This window comes from Dermacentor silvarum, chromosome 9 (genome assembly GCF_013339745.2).
Source record: "Dermacentor silvarum isolate Dsil-2018 chromosome 9, BIME_Dsil_1.4, whole genome shotgun sequence".
NCBI lineage: Eukaryota > Metazoa > Arthropoda > Arachnida > Ixodida > Ixodidae > Dermacentor > Dermacentor silvarum.
This window is the reverse complement of record NC_051162.1, coordinates 157,182,475-157,188,495: the sequence shown is the minus strand read 5'-3', so window position 1 is coordinate 157,188,495 and position 6,021 is coordinate 157,182,475.

The window sequence follows — 6,021 nt, the reverse complement described above, 5'->3', positions numbered from 1 at the left end:
TGCACACTTGCTCAGCTTTCGTCAACGTCAGCTTGTTGTCGCGCAGCAGCTTCTCGCGTACTTTGCCATTGTTTGTTCCGAACACAATCTGATCCCTTATCATCGACTCAGCCAGGGTGCCGAAATTGCAAGACTGTGCTAGCCTCCTTAGATCTCTGATGAACTGCTCTGCTGGCTCACGTTGGGCTTGTATTCGCTGGCGAAAAACGTAACGTTCATGCACCTCATTTAGCTGTGATGCGCAGTACTCGTCGAACTTTCTTATGACGGTGTCATAGTCCTGTTTGCTTTCGCCCTCACCGAAGTCAAAGTTGTTGAATACTTCCAAACCGTCGTCGCCGACCACGCTTAGGAGGAGAGCTGTCTTCGTGGGTCCTGTATACGTTTTCCCTTGTGGCGTTGCCGCAGATACGAACAGCTCAAACTTCTGTTTGAACATGCACCAGTTCCTACTGGTGTCACCCCCTAGGTGAAGTTGTCCTGGCGGCTTCAGAAATTCCATGCCAGGTCTTGTGTGGCTGGTAGTGGTTGTTCGCGGATGTTCCTTTAGTTAGCAGCGGCTGGCTCGCGTAACCACTTCTGACACCATGTTTCGTTGTTGATCTATGAATGACACGCACGGGCCAGTTCCTACCAGGGAAAAGACGCCTTGGTTTATTCAGTGCTCGTATTTAAAGTTAATAAGGGAAAGAGTGTTAAGAGTGCAGAGGAGAACAGAAGAGTACAGAGTGTGCGCGGCGATAAGGGCCGGCGTCGAGTGAATCATGACAGGCTTTGATTACCATATCGATACAGACATGACCGCTGCCACACTCTTCCATAATCGACCTGCAGCAACAAAGCCGTTCTCTTTGCGTGTGAGGAATCTTAGTGAGGAAATGCTTGAACAATGTCCTATGCCTCCAGCGAAACTGTTGCCGCCGTGGCACTGGCAACTCATAGTGTGACACATCGTTCCTGGAGGTCACTAAACACGCGCCAGAGGCACACATTAAAATGCATTTCTTAGAACTCCAGTCTAAATACTCGTGTACACAGCTTTACACAGATGCTTCGAAGTCACATGCCGGGGTATCTTATGCAGCCGTCGGCCCATCCTTTTCGGAATCCGGTGTACTCCACCCGGAAACGAGTATCTTTACGGCTGAGGCCTATGCCCTATTGTCGGCTGTGAATCATATAAGGGCATCAAAACTTCAAAAAGCAATTATATTTACAGACTCCCTAAGCGTGGTGAAAGCTCTGATGTCACTCTGCAAAAACAAAAATCCTGTACTTACTGAGCTCTATTCCAGTTTATGCAGAGCGTATATATCTAACCAGCATGTGACTATATGCGGGGTGCCTGGCCATAGAGGCATTGAGGGTAATGTGCTTGCAGACCAGTTGGCCACATCAACTAAATCGCAAGCTACTAATCCTGCGGCTACTATTCCTCCCGCAGATCTCAAGCCTTTTCTGCGAAGAAAACTGCGAGACCACTGGCAGCGCTTGTGGGACGCTGAAACAAATAATAAGCTTCACTTAATGAAGCCACAGTTAGGTTTCTGGTCGCCCGCAACGAAAACACGACGAACTGATGTCCCGTTCTGTCGTCTAAGAATAGGACACACATATGGTACTCACAATTTTCTGTTGAATGGAAATGATCCTCCAACCTGTGGTAGATGTAGTGAGAGGCTGACCGTCCTCCATGTCCTCGTGGAGTGCCGGGAAGCCGAAGCAGAAAGAAAGAAATATTTTCCACAAGCGTACCGATATCATGTCCCGCTTCACCCCATTATGTTTCTTGGCGAAGAACCGATTTTTAATGCCAAAGCAGTCGTCGATTTTTTGAACGATGTGGTCCTGCATGTTATTAGCCCAACTAGTTCGTAGCGCATCCTCTCTCCAGAGGATGCCGCTGTGATAGTTTTTTTTATAGCACATGCCTCCAGGCCCTTGTGGTTCAAGGGCTCTGTTTAGGCAGTAGTGCTTCTTGCCAATTACTGCATCTTAAATATTTTAAATATCGTGTCATTCTTTCTCGATGCATTCTTCATTGCATAGTTCACCTCATTAGTCATTGCCATGATTTTAGTACATGTATTTATAACGCACTATACAGCGATTATTTTTAGGCCCCTTTACAGCCACGCTTCATCTACTTCTCAGAATTCATCGCTCCACTGCACACTCACAAACACTGGCATGGCGCTCTTTGGCCATAACTGGCCCTTGCGCCACAAAACACCACACATCATCATCGAGCAGCGCGGTACCTGCAGCGAACCGACGCGCGGCAGTGATCACAGATGCCAGCGCGACTGATACAGCCGAGGTGCTAGATTTTATTGCGATAGCAATTATATGGACACTCCAAAGCAGATTTCTGCCGTCGGCGTCGCCGTTGCCGTCGCCATCGCCGTGAGGTTCCGTATGACGTCAATGGGGATGAAATCGTCGCCGCGCGCCGCCGAACGCTGTATGAACGAGTGAAAGGGCGCGAGGGACGCGCGCTTTCACGGGGAGTGAACGCACGGCGGAGAACAAACGCGCGTTCTGTGCCGTGCTCCCTTAAGGGCTGCAGAAGTAGGCGTCTCTTTCCTCCTTTACAATCACCATATATGTAGAGCAAACGCGCCTTCTTCTGACGCACGAAAGGCCGTAGGGGGGGGGGGGGGGGGCAGGGAAGGGAGGCGACGTTTAGCTGCGGCACCAAGTGCCTATTTATATCAGAGGCTCCGGCAACAGTCACCAACGCCGCACGCATTTTGTGCGAACGCGGGCAAAACGCCGACGGCGTCGACAACAGTGCTGTGTGTTGCCGGTGCTGCTGCATGTCCAAGTTTGTACAGCGGATAAAACTACTATCCTTACTCCGTATAGCTCTCTACTAAGTTGCTATCGCAATTGATGCTTCGCCTTTCGGGTGAAACTGCAACAACTTTTTATTTTTAGTATTTATTTATTTACACATACTGTCAATCCCAATAGGGATTATAACAGGACTTGCTATAAAGATATATTTGTTTACATATATTTTACGTTTGTTTACCTGGGATGGCTTTTCTTTCGAATGTCTGAATTTGGAACAAGCTTCGCTCACGGTGAACCTTAACGTAGATCGTGCGCGAAGTTTGTATTGAAGATATCGCGTACGGCAGGAATTGTTCGTGTGCGCTATCTCTGAAGCGAAATAAGCCAATAATATTGCAGCGTTAGGGCCATCTCTGCTCTTTCTCTTGTTTCACTTACACCGTCTGACTGTGCTATGTTCCTAATAAAGTAATGTCGAGTCTTAACAATTGTAGAATAAATACGTATGCACATGACTGTAAACCACTACTGACCGTGAGTGAAAAGCGCTTAGTGGTCAGCGAAGCAGTCTCTGCATGCACGTAAGTATATCACTTGATCGACTGTGCGAATTTTTTTTTCGTTACTGTTATTCTTGCAAGCATGATGCTATTGTCCGCGTACCCATGCGAATACCGTTTTTTTTTTACGTTCTTACTTGCGCGGGCTCATTTAGCGCGTTTCTACGTCACGCACAGTTAGCGCATTACGGTTCCCGAACTCTAACACTGGCGCTAGGCCGCACTGATGAGGTTGACACGTTCGTTTTTGCATTCTCTTGCTGCCCAAGCACATAGACAACGCTCAAAGATGGGTGAGCTCGATGCAGCACCACACTGTTGAAGTTAATTACCTTTATGGGCAGGGCCGCGTAGGGTGCGTGTGACCGCAGAGACAATGTTTTGGTTGCGAAGTGTATTTACCGACTAGTTTTCTCGCAGAGTGCTTCAATTTGTCTTATACCAATGTCACACGGCCACTTTTGATAGCGATCGAGATCTGGCCGCGATTGGCTCCCTTCCGCAGATTGAGCAAAGAATCCAATCGCGACCAAGAAATTCGACCCATATCGGACTCGGTCACGATCAAAAGTGCGCCGTGTGACCCCCGTATTAGGCACTGGAATGAAGTCGTGTTTGAAAGAATAACAAATGTAGCCTCTGCCACTACATACGAGAAAATATTGCATCGAAGAGCTGACAATTCTCGCAACCTGTTGGGAAATGTGCCGAAAAGAGTTTACCAATATGCATTATTTTACTGATGTGTGCATTGGTTCACATTAGACTGAAATTCCAAGTCCTCAGGTGATGCAGGAAACCGGCGAAGCGTGAACATACCACATCGCGGCAGTGGTCTTGCGGAGTGCTGTGTTGTGGACACACTTAGTCTCTAAAATCATTATTTTCCGCTGGTTGTTTGTGCACCCATAAACTGCACAGTGCTGGCCTGTAGCCTTTTGATGAGTATATATGCCATTATTTACGAGCTTAAGTCATTCGTGACAAAAATAAACGGAAACATCGAAGGAAAGCTACCACTCCGCAATGCAAGCGCAAGGCAAGCTCACAGACCAGACCGAACAGGCAACACTGACACATACTCTCCACGCCAGACCGTCGGGAGCGCCCTCGTGAAAACGTCTATACACTCCGTCGGTCGCGTCAGCTGTTTGTGGCCACGGTGTAAGAATAAGGAGAGGTGCTGACACTCTCCCCCCAACGCGCGCGGAAGCGCCGCTCGCTCGCGTCCAGATTATGTTCGGCTTGGTTGCAGCTGGTTCGGCGCCGTCGTAGAGGGCGCTGCGGTATGCGGTCCCAGCCTCGGCGGCAAGCTGCCGCTGCTTCGTCTTCCTGCTTGCATGTGCGGTTGCGTTTTGAAGGCACAATTTTTGTTCGCGTTCGTTTCATGAGCTTGTGCTTGGGTATTGTCGCCACGGGCCCTCGACGAAGGTGGCAGTGGCCTTCTGAGGGGCGTTTGAAATGGCTAGAAAGTGCTTCGTTCCGAACTGCAATTCTGGATACCTGATTTGTGCGGAGCGTGTGCCTTTATTCAAAGCGCCGTCCGACAGCGGTCGTCTAGAGCAGTGGCGCCGTACAAATCTGAGGGCAGACCGAACTCTAACGCCTACCGACCATGTTTGCACCAGCTATTTTTCAGAGGATACGATATCGATGGCATATTGTCACGACGTCGAGAGCTCAAGGGACAAGCGAAACGCACTTGTCGGCAGAGTCAGTAACAAGAACGGACGGTTTTAAAATAGCGCGCGCTAGTCACTGCTTCTTCTTGCTATGTTTTTCTTAAGTGCCGATGTGTCTTATGCCGTCGTCATCGCCGCGCTAGACACGTGGCAATATTACTCGGAGCGCTCGATAGCAGGATTCCCACCTTATTTCCAAACTGTCCAAAGAACCTCACACGGTCAAATAAACCTCGAAAGCCGCTGCGGAAGAGAGAACCTCCTGTGTGCCGCAGTAGTTTGTGCAAATTTTGCTGCATGTAAAAGATATATACTGGGTGGTTTACTATCATGCACCAAGATTGGAAAATATGTAAATGTCACGTAGCTGGACAGAACCAAGGTAATATTGTCTGCCGTCGCCTGGAGATACTCAGATTATTTTTTATTCCGCTTAATTACATAATTATTTTCATAATTGATTAATCAACTCTTTTAATGCTATAATAGGATAAAAAGCATGAACAAGAGAATTGTACAACAGCGTGGAAAACTCCCAATATAACTTTCTGTTGCTGAATACGTGATACGTAAAAGTGTTTTCCGAGCGTGAAAGAAACCCGCGACTACACGCAAAATTGGCGCGCGATTGGCCGGTCGAGGCACTTTGCGTGTATTCGTGGGCTTCTTTCATGCTCGGAAAAACACTTCTACGTAGCGCGTATTGAGCAATACAGAGCTGTATCGGGAGTCTTTGATGTTGCTCTACAATTTTCTCATTGACACTTTTAATCTAATAATAATAACTGAGAAGTTGATCGATAAATACGACTAATTATCTAATTAGGCGAAATGTAATAAATAACTGAGTATTTCCAAGGGACGGCCACAACATTACTATGGTTCTGTCCAGCTACGTGACATTTGCATATTTTGAAATATTTGTGCACCCTGTAAAATACTGCTGTTTTCTGTGCAGATGTGTGCCTGATTTTCAAATT